The sequence below is a fragment of the Talpa occidentalis genome, unplaced genomic scaffold (assembly GCF_014898055.3).
Source record: "Talpa occidentalis isolate TD23 unplaced genomic scaffold, MPIMG_talOcc4v2.1 talOcc4.2, whole genome shotgun sequence".
In the NCBI taxonomy this organism is placed as follows: Eukaryota; Metazoa; Chordata; class Mammalia; order Eulipotyphla; family Talpidae; genus Talpa; species Talpa occidentalis.
Window position 1 is genome coordinate 69,107,976 of NW_023602073.1, and position 13,707 is coordinate 69,121,682.

Genomic DNA, 13,707 nt, shown 5'->3' on the forward strand with positions numbered 1-13,707 from the left:
AGACAGTCTTTTTTGGCAATCTGGGCTTGAGTTACTGCTTTCAGAATCATCTCTATAATTTCTGCAACATTTAGCATTGCCTTAAGTAAAATTTTGTGTTCTGCTTTACACACAAGGGAAACAAGGGAACTGTGATTATTGCTTTTATATAAAGATTTCTCACAAATCTATATACTTTGCCAATGAACTATTTTCTTAAATATTTTCTAACTTATTTTCAAAATGTACCTCCATAGTGAGATAAGGAAGGGCCCTAGGGCAAGGACAGAACTTTGCTGTTCCTATGGGCTAATTTGCTAAACAAAAGGTTAAATAAATCTAATGACTTAGACCCAGATACCTGCTGTCACAGATTGCCTTGGCTTATCCCTTCTATAGCTAATTTTCCCCCAAGACTGCATTCCTGAATGATCTCTGTACAGTTTTTTCAAGTCCCCAGTTGTTACAGAAGGAAGTCACAGACCCTGAGACTAGATGGGCTCAAACTGGAGCTGTGGGCATACACAGGCACACAGCTGCTGCACAACCACCAAGCTGTAGCTGATTGGTGTTCATATCAGCGATAAATGGGCCATACTCAAATGGATTTTGACCAAGTAATTAGCTAGTTTTCTCAGCCAATAAATTTTAATTGCTTTGTTCTCAGACCCCTGTCCTAAAAGCTGTCTACACTCTTAGTCCTGACAACCCAGAGCTTCTCATGTCCAGAGAGCTCTTTCACTATTAATAAATGCTGACTCATTGTCTGTCTTACCAGTAGATGGAGTCCTTTTTTCAATAATTACCAGAGGGTCTCGAGCCCTTTTCTGGCCTTCGGAGCAGGGCCCCTTGGCCCATTCTTCTCATCCAGCAGGTGGAGCAGTGGGCAGACTGGCTTGTCAAGGGCTTCACCATTTATTTTGTTGGAAAGTGAGATAAACCTGAGAGACCTCCAAATCCTGTTCCTTGTCCAGTGACGATGTCATGGAAGGCCCTTGAATTTTATATGACTAAACCATGTTGCTGTTCAATTCATTAAAATAGTTGCATGTAGTTATAAATCATACCTTCTTTATGGTGGTCAAGTGTCTAAATAAAACACACATTAATCTGTTGATCATTCAATGAGTTTCTGGCTTGGCACTATTATGAATAGAATTGCTTAAAGCATTTTGACATTGTAAAAATAATGTAGTGAATAATAGAAACATTTATTTTGGGCATATGAACCATATATAATTGTCATTTTTTTTTATAAATCAAATTGAATGTTAACAATTTCATGGGATATAATCTAAGGTCTAGAAATAGAGTTGTTGAGTCACACTGAATACATGTTTTGTTTAGCAGACAATGTCAAAGTATCTGCTAAATTATACCAATTTACCTGCCTACCAGAAGTGAATTACTGTTGGATTTTTCCACAATAGTTCTAATTTGGTATAATCCTTTAAGTATTGTAATAGTTATGTAGTAATATCATTGAGGTTTTAATTTGCACTTTGCTAATAAAATTAAGCAATTTGTATTGTTTATTGCTGATTTAGGTTTTTTTTGTTCAAAATGTTCAACTCTTGTCCATTTTTCACTCAGTTGTCACTTTTTCATTTGGATTTTTGAGTTCATGAATAGCAGTCGAGCATGAGTGCATATTCTGAATACACTAAGTGCTTCCTCAGAAATAATGTATCGAGGATGTCTTCTTGAACTATGAGTTGCTTTTCCAGCAACTTAATGGTATTTAATATAGTCCTATTTTTCTCTTATGGTTAGTTATTCTAGGTCTAATTTAAGAATTAAATTAGAATTAAAGTCACCAACATGTTTTATGTTTCCTTCCAATACCTCTACTTCTGAATATTTCAAATTTAAATTTGATTCATGTGCAATTAATTTTTGTGGATGAAATGGAGGGCCTGATCTACATCTTTTTTTCAATATGAATATTGAAAATATTATGCTCTTCAAGTTGAACCACAATGTTGTCTTTGACATAAGTCAGTAAATGTAAACTTGTGTTTGCTTCTGGACTACCTGTGAAATTATTTTCTTTAAATTATTTTCTGTAAAGTTTGTTTATATTGTTGCATCTTTGAGGTTATAGGTTCAATCTTCCACAGATCCATATCTCACACCATGCCTTACCACCACTGCCCCAGTAATCTATCATGCTTCACAGGGTGAATTCTTTTTTTTCCCCCCTCATTAATTTCCATCTGCCAACATCCACTTCTGGTTGCCTAGGTTTTACAATCGGATGTTAAAAGTTCATTATTGGCTTGGTTTGACTGACACTTTGTTATATTTATATTCCACACATAAGAGAGACCATCCAGTATTTATCTTTCTTCTTTTGACTTCTCATAGCATTATCCTCCACAATTCCATTCACATTATTGCAAATGGCAAGAATTTGCGTGTGAATGGGATTGTTTTCTGGGTTTCTTTTTCTTCTAAAACTCATTGCACATATAAATGCAACTGATATTTGAAGATCATTTTGTTCCCTGCCACTTTACTGAATTGATTTATTTCAATTAGTTTTTTTAGTGTAATCTTTAGGGTTTTCCTTGTATATTATCAAGTCATCTGTAAATAATCATTGTTACTTTTTCCCAAATTTGTATTCCTTTATATTTTTCTTTTTCCTGATCGTGCTAGCTAGGTTCAAATACTATGTTGAATAATAGTGTTGGAAGTGGACATCTTGGTCTTCTACCAGATCTTAGAGGATAAGTTCTCAAATTTTTAGCATAAATATCATCTTGGCTATGGTTTGTTGTAAATGGTCTTTATTATTTTAGGAATGTTCTTTCCATCACCAGTTTTTAAGTTTTTTTTTTTTTTAAATCATAATGGATGTTGAAACTTATCAAATGTTTTCTCTGCATCTAGTTTATATAATTTTATTTCCTTTGGTTAATGTGATAAATTTGATTTTCAGATGCTGAACATCCTGTGTTACTGGAATAAGTCCCTTTTGCTATATTGTTGAATTCAATTTGCTAAATTTCTTTTTTCATTTCTGATTCTATTAGATTTTTCTCACTTAGTTTAGGTGGAGGTTTGTCTTTTTTTTTTTTTTTTTCAAAAACTAAATTTGGTCATTGATTCTTTGAACTGTTTCTTTAATTTCTTACATTTCTGTTCTAGTTTTAATTATTTTCTTCTACAGGCTTTTGGCTTCATTTGACCGTTTTCTAATATCCTTAGATGAGAGGTACGGTGGTTTATTTGTGCTCTTTGTTGTTTCTTGTTGTGGTCCTAAACTGCTGTGTGCTTTCATTTTAACACTTTTTTTTTTTTTTTGCTTCATTCCATATGTTCCAAAAGTTTGTCTTTAGTTTCACTAATCTTGATATTTTTAAATTTCTTCTTTGATTCATTATTTTTCCAATAATTCAGAAGTGTGTTGTTCAATATCTAAATATTAGAGGTTTTTCCTCTTTTTATGTTTGATTTCTAGCTTGATAACGTGATCAGAGAAGACAATATGATAACAATCTTCATTTTTTTTTAAAGAAGGGCCACTTTGTCTGGAATAAAATATTTTTGATAATTGTTACAATTTGGTCAACTCTAAATGAGTTTTTACTGACATTCACCTACTGGGTTTCTCCTCCAAATTCCAAACACTTTTTTAAAAGCTATGCCATTTTCTCACTTCAAAAGCATGATTGCTGAGGGTGGGAAATGTCACTTCCAAGCTTATTCTGCTATATTAGATCAAAATGTTGCCATCTGTTTATTTAATTATAGATTTCAAAGTGTTCTGCTTTGCCCTCTGATATCTAGACATTTTTTTGAAGGGCATTTATTTCCTCTTGACCAATAAATATTAGGATCAAACCAAACATTTATTTTAGTACTTGTTCTTATTGACTACCTTATTTTAGAAAATTTATGTTGGTTTAACCTCAAAGTTGAGATTTTAAAATGTTGGAGATTTAAATTTTATTTTTACATTCCACATACAATTACAACATCCTTATTTTGACCCCAATCCCTCCTTTCTCCACCCCCCACTCCCCATAGAGTGTCTCTGGTGCATAGTTGTTTGTTGATTTTGATATTTTCTTTCTTATAGTTATTCTTTTTCCTGGTCCCTTATTTAAGTTTTCTAGATTCCTGCTATGAGTGAGACCATCCGGTATTTTTCTCTTTCTTTCTGGCTTATTTCGCTGAGCATGATCCCTTCCAGCTCCATCCATGTTGCTGCAAATTGCATGTGGTTATCTTTTTGAATGCTGAGTAATATTCCATTGTGTATATGTACCGCATTAGAATTCTCCATTTTGTTAAAAAGTGGCAAAATAGCATATCAAAACATAATTAAAAGCAAGAGGAAGAAACAAAATTAAGTAACATATTGTCCATGTTTGCAAAGTTGTTCATCAGAGTTGCCAATAAAGTTTGATATTAAGGGCCTCCCCGGTGGCGCAGCTGTTGGGCGCTGGGTTGCGAAGCTGCCCAGCGGCCTCTGCGACGCCTGTTCGATCCCGACTGCTCCCCGGCATCCCGCCTGCTCCCCGGCCACCGGAGGAGGGTCCCATATGACATGCAGACCTCTCCTGCCACCCGCTGCTCCCCTCAGCAGTGTACTTCAGTCCTTCTGCCTGCTCTGCTCCCCGCTCTGGCTCTGGTGAATACTCTCACCCTCCCATGCTTCTGACTGTACCCAGTGCGTGTATAAACAAAAAACAAAACAAACAAATAAATAAAAAACATGCCTCTATAAAAAAAAAGTTTGATAGCAAGTCTGATAAGAAAATTGTTTCATATATAACGAAAAGAAATCTTTAAGAATAAGGCATAACGTGACTGTCATAGGATCCTCTGTGAAGGGTCTGGGTTAAAGGAGGAGGAAGCATAGTTTGAAGCTGTAAGGAAACTTTGTGGTTAAAAAAATAAAAGGAGAGACCCAGACAGTCATGAGAAGATAGTTTACACATTCATGTCTTTCTCCACTGATCTTTATTCTATTCTCCATGCAAGGGAGAACACCCTTACACACTTAGAAGGCAAAAAGCCAATTTGTTTCTCCTTCAGGCTTGATGTATCCTTGTATTTGGTATGGATGGAGACAAGGAAATGGTCAAAATGCTTCTTTGACATTTTGTGGTGATTTTCACCAGTTTTATGAGGGAGACCAAGACCCAACAAAATTATAACAGAAGAATTTTATTTGGCAAGTATTTTCTTAGATAAAGAGCTCTCAGGGTTATTGGATATTTTGTAAGGTTTTAAAGCCCTATTCAGTAATTTAAATGAATGACTAAAATCAATGGAGTCAATGACTGATTTTACTTAAGTGGCCCTCCTAATCATCCTCTTTCTCATCCTAAACTCCATAAATCAATGAAGTAAAATCATCAGACTAAATTATCCATCTGAATTTTATCTATTGTATTTGATAAATTGGAAAATAAAAATAGTATCCAGTATTGATAGTTACATCTACAGAAAGTAGTAGAATCATTACGTTAAGTGAACGAGCTAGACACAGGAAAAAAAACTAAACTGTATGATCTCTCATGGAAGCTAGAGTTGAATGGTGATTCAGGGCAGCAAAGAGGTGGGGAAATGGGGAGATATTGATCAAAGCGTACAAATTTAGTTAGGTAGAAAACAGTGTATAGTGTGATTATAGTTAATCATACTGTATTATATAGTTGCTAATAGCATTAGCTTAGATATACTAATTATTTACATATGCATAAAATCATCTGTTTTATATCCTACCATTTTTATTAAAAATAATAAAAATTACCAATGTCTTAGAGAGAAATTAATTTTACTTCATCACTTTATAAATTAGAAATCAAGAATTCTGTGAACTATTTTGTAGTGTCATCTAAATATACAAATAACTAAACCTTCTAAAAAATTAAGATAGCATTTAGTGTTGTAACTCAAATCTGAAATCAGAATTAGAAAATAAGTGAATTCACTAATTTCCTAAGTTTCAGTTGATTCGTCTATATCAGAGCTATATACCAAAGAATGCATTTCACTCACCCTTCACCCTTCAAAATTTCCTTTTTCATGTTCTAAATCATAATCGGAGGATACCCCTTTACATAAATACTTTCATTGATTATTTTTAAAGATATATTTATTTACACTTAAAAAGACTGGGGTACAGGCCAGAGGTGCTGGGGTAAGAGGATTCACCAGAGACAGAATGGGGAGCAGAACAGGCAGACTGACTGAAATACACTGCTGAGGGGAGCAGCAGGTGAGACAGGAGAGGTCTGCTGTGTGGGTAGCTCCCTGGCAGACTGGGGATAGAACTCATGCTGCAGAGGCTGAGGACAGCTTCACAGTGCTGTGTTTAACCACTTGTGCCACCAGGGATGCCCACCATAAATACTTTTAGATAGTTTTTTTATTTAAAGATTTATTTATTTATGCATACAAGAACTGGGGTATAGGCCAGAGGTGCAGGGAGTGAGAGGATTCATCAGAGACAGAGCAGGGGTATAGAACAGGAGGAATGACTGAAATACACTGCCAAGGGGAGCAGTGGGTGAGTCAGGAGAGGTCTGCTGTGCCATGTGAGTAGCTCCCTGTCTGGGGATAGCTTCATAGGTTGCATCTTAACCCCCGAGCACCACCAGGGAGGCCCAATACTTTTAGATAGTTTTCTTACTAAAATAAAAATATCTTAAATAATACCTTTTATAAAAGGTATTATGACATTTCAACTAAATTTTCAGGCCATTTTCAGTCAATATTCCTTGGTAATGAATTATTAAAAGTTCCAAAGATATTTCCCTGTTTCCTTTTGTCTCTAACTAGATTCCCTTTCATGATTTCCAGAGTAAAATTAAGGGAAATGAGTTATTCATTCATTTATTAATAGAAATTAAATAATTTAAATGAAGTGTTGTATTTGAAAGAGACACATGCACAGATTTTTAGTTTATTCTACATATCACAATAGTAATTTCCTCCATGTTTTTATTTGCCAATACTGCTCTATTTTCCATTTCAACCCACTCCCAAATAGTAAACTCAAATTAGCAATAATTGAATGCCTACCACATATTAGATTATTTGCTAAATACTATAACATCCTTTACACCAATGAACTAAGAGTAACAGTTGTTTCAGGTAGATATGGATCCTGCTTTATAGTTTCCATTTTCATGAAACTGATGATTCTGATAAGCAATGAGTAGAATTAAGGGTTACCAATTGTACTTTTAGTAAATAAAATAGTAATAAAATACTCAAATTGCCCTTCTTTAGAGATTCTAAAGACTCTGGGTTGAAATTTATAATGCAAATTGTTTCAGCCAAGGAAAATAGCTAAGTTCTAACCTGAGGCTTTAGAAAACATTAGATGTATATTTTTAATTTTTTTATTGTATTAGTTAGAAATTCCAGTATGAAGTTGAATAGATAAAAGTTTATATTTTGCCTAGGAGAAAAATATTCAATTTCTCATTAGTTAAGTTTTTAGTGGACAATGAAGTTGAGGAAGTTCCCCTCCATTCCTCAGTTAAGAGTTTTTATCCTGTGTTCAATTTGTTAAATGCTTCTTGTACATCAATTGATAGGATCATTTAATTTTTTTTCTTTAGTCAGCATAATAATTACATTAATCAACTGTTGAATGTTGAAAAAACTTTGAATGCCTGGAATAAATATTAATGGGTCATGGCATATTTTCTTTTTACATATGGTGTGTTCTATTTGCTAATATTTGGTTGAGAACTTTTACATCTGTGTTCATATGATTTTTTCACCTGATTTTGATATTAGATTCATTATTGTCTATAGAAAATGTTATTGAGACTTACAATTTCTTAAATATTTGGTAGAATTTATGAGAAACCAGTCTATGCATGGTGATTTCTACTTTTAAGTTTATTAATTGATTTAACTTATTCAATAGGTACAGGATTACATTTTAGATTATCTACTCATGTGAGTATTTTTTCAATTTGTGATTTTCAGGGGATTAGCCCACTTCTCCTGAGATAACAAATTTGTTTGCATAGTGTTGTTCATAGTATTTATTATCCTTTCATGCCCATGAATTCAGTAGTGATAACCTTCTTTCATTTCTCATATTAGTAATTTGTGTCTTCTCCATTTTATTAAAGGCTGGCTAGAGGTTTATCAACTTTATGATCTTTCCAATGACACAGCTTATAAGTTTGTTGCTTTTCTCTATTGATTTCTTGTTTTAAATATCATTGATTACTACTCCAGTTTATATTCATCTAGCTTTTATTATTTTACTTTGTCAGTTGAAATTGTTCCTACTCTAATTTCCCAAGGCAGAAGGCATTGATTTTATACATTTCTTCTATATATGTTGGTGTGTGTATGTATATATGTATGTATGTATGTGTGTGTGTGTATATGTATATATATATAAAGCACTGAAAAATATATATTTCTCTTTAAGCACTGCATTTGTAACATCCTCCTTTTGTGATATATTTTATTTTTATTTAGTTCAAACTATTTTTAAATGGTTTAAGATTTCAATTTTAAGTTAGTATTATTAACATATGTGTTTAGTCTCCAGATCTTCATCTTGGTAAATACTTCATGCAAACATGACAAAAATGTATATGCAACTGCTGTTTGAGAATTTTTAAATGTCATTTAGTTTTAGTTCTTTGAAGGTGCTGTTCAGTTCAGCCATATTCTTAAGAGATTTTCTGCCTCCTAGACCCATTAATTATCAAGAGACATGTTGAATTTTTAAATATCATTCTCCATAATAGTGGATTTGTATGTTTCTTGTTGCAGTTTTGTAAGTTTTGACATTACAAATTACCTCAGATTACACAGTAAGAACTGTTGTGTCTTTTTAAAGAATCAGCACCTAACTCATCATAAAGTCTGTTTTGAATGAATTTAATATACTAGTCCAGTTTAACTGTTGTACTGTATATATTTGTTCATCCCTTTACTTTTTAAATAGTTTGAGTTAACATTGGTTTACAGTGCTGTATATGCTTTAGGAGTGTTGGCTCACACCTCTGTAAAGATATGTCATGAAACCTTGCCCACCACCAAAACCCCGATAATCCTCCCCATTCCTTCACCTTTTCCTAGTTAGTTGTCCTCGTGTCTGGGATTTTTTTTTTTTTAATCACAGAAGAACACAAAGCAAAATCAGCAAAGGGAATATATGCTTGAGACAATGTCTGGAGAAATACGGATACACATATCCAAGTGTTCAATCCCTGCGGAATTATAATGTTCTTAATTCCTCCAGTATCAGTGTTTGACAACACAATTGAAAAGTCAACCAGTCTCATTAGAGACTCATTGTCCTAGGTTTTTATTGCAAACTAGTTCCATAGACATCTTCTCCCTAGGATGTACCAAAAGTCCACGTTCCCAGAAGGAAAGCAAGTTATCAGCATAAACAATATTGTTTGCTCACACATTAAGGCACAGTGAGTCACTCTATCACTTAAGGAATACTGGGAAACCTCCCCAAGTCTAAGTTGCCAAACTTCAAACAAAGGCCAGTAATTCAAACAGGGATTTCTAAAGATAGCAATTTCTAGTCTGCAGTATAAAATCTTTTCTACACAGCAGTTATAATCCTACCTTAATTTTTGATATTGTCTGAAATTTTTAACTTGCCATTTGCAACAATATGGATAGAATTGAAACATTAAGTGAAATAAGTCAGAAAAAAGACAAATATGATTTCACTTATATGTGCAACATAAAGAAGCAGAACAAAGAAATAGACAAACCTAAACCCAGAATTGAGTCTACCAAAGGGGAAGGGTGAGGGTAGTGTGGAGCAAAGAATGGTGGGGTCCAATGAACTGTGGCGTTTTGGCAGTGGATGTGGTGTGATAATATACATCTGATGTGGTATAAATATATACCTTTGAATCACATAGTGTTGTAAACTAATGTTACCCAATAAAATAGTTTCAAAAATAATCTTGAGATAAACTAAACTATGAAAAGTAAAGAAATTGACAAAACAATTTTTAAAATTTTTTTGTTTTAATTTGTTCTTATATGTAATGTGGCCTTCTTATAGAAAAATATACTTGTCTGTTTTTGTGGTTTTTTTGAAATGAACCTGCGCTGCAGAGGCTGGCAGGCAGCCTCACAGCCCAGCGCTCAACCGCTGCGCCACCAGGGGAGCCCCTTTTCTGTTTTAATTCTTTTTATTTTTGAAGTAACATTGTTACTACATTATATAGGTTTCAGTGTTCATCATTAAAAATCAATGTACATATTACATTAAGTTCACCATTAAGAGTCAAATTCTAGGGCCTCCCCTGGTGGCACAGCAGTTGAGCGCTGGGTTGTGAAGCTGCCCGCAGCCTCTGCAGTGCCAGTTCGATTCCCAGCTGCCGGCAAGGGTCCCACATGGCACGCGGACCTCTCCTCCCGTGCCTGCTGCTCCCCTCAGCAGTATATTTCATCGATCTGCCTGTTCTGTTCCCTGCTCTGGTGAATTCTCTCATCTTCCTGCGCTTCTGACTGTACCCAGTGCTTGTATAAATAAATAAATCAATCTTTTAAAAAAGAGTCAAATTCTATCCTTCTCCATACAATTTCTCCCTTTTATGACTATCGATACACCTCTAGTAATCACTGATCTTATAGTTCTAAGTGATTTTTTTCTTTTATTTAGTTTCTTTGTTTGGTTTTGCAATATAACACATATGAGTGAAATGATACTGTATTCTTTCACTTATTAAGCATAGTATCTCTAGGTCCATCCACGTTTTAAATGGTAGGATTTCATTTTTTAGTAATATTCTATTATGTATATATTCTATTATGTATATATACCACATCTTCATCCTGTCAGTGCACATGTAGGTTGTTTCCAGTTCATGACTATTGTAAATAATGATACAATGGACATGTATCATTATTTACAGATAGCTCTTCAGAATAACGTTTTTGTATTTTTCAGTTAAAGGACCAGAAGTGGGATAAATCCTATGGTATTTCTATTTTTAATTTTTAAGGAATCTCCATGCTGTTTTCATTATTGGCTACACCAACTGACATTCCCACCAACATTGTCCAAGGGTTTCCTACTCTCCACATCTCTCCAGTGCATGTTGTTTTTTGCTGTTCGGATAATAACCATCTTCAAAGGTGTGAGGTGATATTGTTTAGATTTGCATTCCCCTAATGATAAAAGATGAACATCTTTTCATGTGTCTACTGACTAGCTATACATCTTATTTGGAGAAATTTCTATTCACATCTTCTGCTCATTTTTCAATTAAGTTGTTGCTGAGTTTTGTGAGTTTCTTGTATATTTTAAATATGCACCTCTTGTTGCGTGAATAAGCAAATATCTTCTCAGTAGCAAGTCTTTAATAAAAAATCTTTTTAAAATTACGTTAACATTGATTACAACATTGCTTATGATTTGAAAATACAGGACCCCACATTCTTCAAGTGTATGTTGTATACCATACCTCTAAGCAAGGGACCCATAGTTCTCTACCATACCAGGGATCATACCGTTCATTGGTTCCTTCCATTCCTTTCCTCTCCTTTCCACTGTCCCTACTTCCTAGTCAGATTTCTAAGGTTTATTTTTGATATGGTGTTACCTGACTTTGTTTTCTTTCTTATATTCTGCATATGGGTAATACCATCTAGTTTTTGTATTTCTCCTTCTGGGTTATTTTGCTGAGTGCAAATTTCTTTCACTGTGCAAAAGCCTTTTAGTTTGATGTAGTCCCATTTGTTTAATTTTGCTTTTGCTTCCCTTGCAGCTGGATTTCATTCCCCAATGTCAGGTTGCATATCATCTGTGTTTTCTTCTATGAATTCATAGTTTCAGCTCTTACATCTGTTTTTGATTTTCTGGTTGTTTATTGCCTTGTTGAATGTTTTGTGAAAATTCTATTTTATATAGATAATAAAGCTCCTATCAACATTTTTGTGTAGTTGATCTACTGGTGGTGAAATTCTTCAGCTTTTGTTTGTTGGGAAAAACCTTTATTTCTCCCTTATATCTGAAGGAGAATCTTGGAAGATGTAGTATTCTAGCTGACATTTTTAATCTTTGCATAATTTTGAATGTCATTCCACTTTTCTCCTGCCCAGAGTTTATGCTGAGAAATCTTAACAAAAGCCTCATGGGAATAATTGTATAAGTTCTACAATTCAGGTTCTCCCCCAGGTTTGGGAAGTGTTAGCTATTATTTCTTTGATTATAACTTTGTTCCTTTCTCTTTTTTTCTTCTTTTGGTATATCCTTGTCCTTGCGTTGTCTTTCCTAATGAACTCAGATAGTTCTACATCATATCTATCAGTCCTTCTGCATCATTTGTGGATTTTTAATCTCTGAGTTCACTGATTTATTCCTTCATTTTTTCTAGTCTGTTCCTATAGCTTTCTATATCATTCTTTTTTTTTTTTTTTTTAAGATTTATTTATTTGTACAAGCACTGGGTATAGTCAGAAGTGTGGGAGTGTGAGAGAATTCACCAGAGCGGGCAACAGAACAGGCAGACTAACAAAACGCACTGCTGAGGGGAGCAGCGGGTGTGGCAAGCAAGTCTGTTGCACCATGTGGGACCCTCACTGGTGGCCGGGATCAAACTGGCGCTGCAGAGGCTGCAGGCAGCTTCGCAGTCCAGCGCTCAACCGCTGCACCTCCAGGGCAGGCCCTTTCTATATCATTCTTGATCTCATTTTTTGAGTTCTTTACATCCTGAATCTGTTATTTTGTATTTGAAGTTTCAATTTCTACCTTAATGCTTGTTAATTTTATCTCTGAGCTCATTTACTTTTCTCTAATTCATTTTTTTTCAGGTTTTTTTTTTTTTTCTTTTTTGTATCTCTTTGACTTTTCTTATTTCTCTTTTGTAATGTTGAATTGCTTTTCTAAGTCTCCTTCCATTTTGAGTTCTTCATTGCCATTTTGAACCCTATGATAAGAAGAAATAACCTATGTCTTTGAGCATAAATTTTGAGAATTGTTTTCTTCTTATGATATATTTCCTTGATGCCCAAGTTACCATGTGGTATATATATATCTATATAGATATATATATACATTTATTTTCTGGCCATTTTGCTATTTTAAATTTTTTATGTGTCTGGATCAGTCATTGATAGATGAACTCTTTATCTTCTACTTTTCTATGAGGTGGTATGGTGGCTTTATTATGTTTTCTTTCTTTTTTGGCTTCAGCTGGCTCCTTTACATAGATAAGTTGGTATATAGTTGCTCTGTCAGTGTGGTTAGGTGGGATATGGAGGGTGGATGATTCTGCCTTGAATGTGCTTTGGGTACTGGTTCATGATTTTTGCTTTGTTAATATCCTCCTTACCTCGCATTCTAGTTCTGAGACTAGATAAAAATCTGCTGTCAGAGCTTTTCATGCCATCAGTACTGGTAGAGGGATTGTTATCTGCAGAACTTTCTCTACAGCACTTTTCTGGATTCCTTGCCTGTGTAAGCACCACAGCTTCTTCATTTGGGGTTCTACCTAGGCCAAAGTTATTATGTGCCTCCACTCCATCTACTCAGTTGTTCATTTTTTAATTGTTTTGTAGTCTCTTTTGATTGATATATATAGACCATTCACACTGAAAATTATTATTATGTGGTTTTTAGCTACCAAGTTTGTATTTCTATTTATTTTTCATTTTTCTGTCTTCTTTGGTTTTAAAGATTTTGTGATTCCATTTTTTCTCCTAAGCATACTGTAAAAAATTAATGACTATCCTAAGTTTTAGTAAACA

At 34.2% G+C, this 13,707-nt stretch overlaps 1 long non-coding RNA gene across 2 annotated transcripts in view; it reads left to right on the plus strand.

The window, feature by feature from the left end:
• Positions 1–13,707, plus strand: part of LOC129146465 (uncharacterized) — a 153,808-nt gene that overhangs the window by 44,119 nt on the left and 95,982 nt on the right. The gene's annotated exons all lie outside the window — the stretch shown is intronic.